The sequence below is a fragment of the Eimeria mitis genome, genomic scaffold, assembly GCF_000499745.2.
Source record: "Eimeria mitis Houghton genomic scaffold, Emh_scaff2687, whole genome shotgun sequence".
In the NCBI taxonomy this organism is placed as follows: domain Eukaryota; phylum Apicomplexa; class Conoidasida; order Eucoccidiorida; family Eimeriidae; genus Eimeria; species Eimeria mitis.
In genome coordinates this window covers 3,226-3,472 of record NW_013571031.1, presented here as the reverse complement: position 1 = coordinate 3,472, position 247 = coordinate 3,226, and the positions used below count along the sequence as shown (strand labels likewise).

At 60.3% G+C, this 247-nt stretch overlaps 1 protein-coding gene across 1 annotated transcript in view; it reads left to right on the top strand.

Annotated features, from left to right (window-relative positions):
• EMH_0057320 (Chromosome III, complete sequence, related) overlaps positions 1 to 247 on the top strand; it is a gene marked incomplete at both ends in the record, with an annotated part of 6,763 nt that overhangs the window by 3,321 nt on the left and 3,195 nt on the right.

Here is a 247-nt window from a genome sequence, read left to right as displayed (position 1 = left end):
TGTCTGCTGGTGCCGCCCGCTGCTGCTGGGTTTGCTGCTGCCTCTGCATTCTCCTTGTGATTGTCCACTGCGGGTGCTGCTTTCGCTGCTTTTGCTGCTGCTGCTGCTGCTGCGCCTGGCTGCGCACCCCGTTCTCCTGTGTACGCATCGGTTGCGCTCAGTAGCTGCGGCTCCTCATGAAAGTATTTGCCGCAACTGCTGCCGTCGCTGCTGGTGCTGGCGTTGGCACTGATGCTTTTGTTGCTGT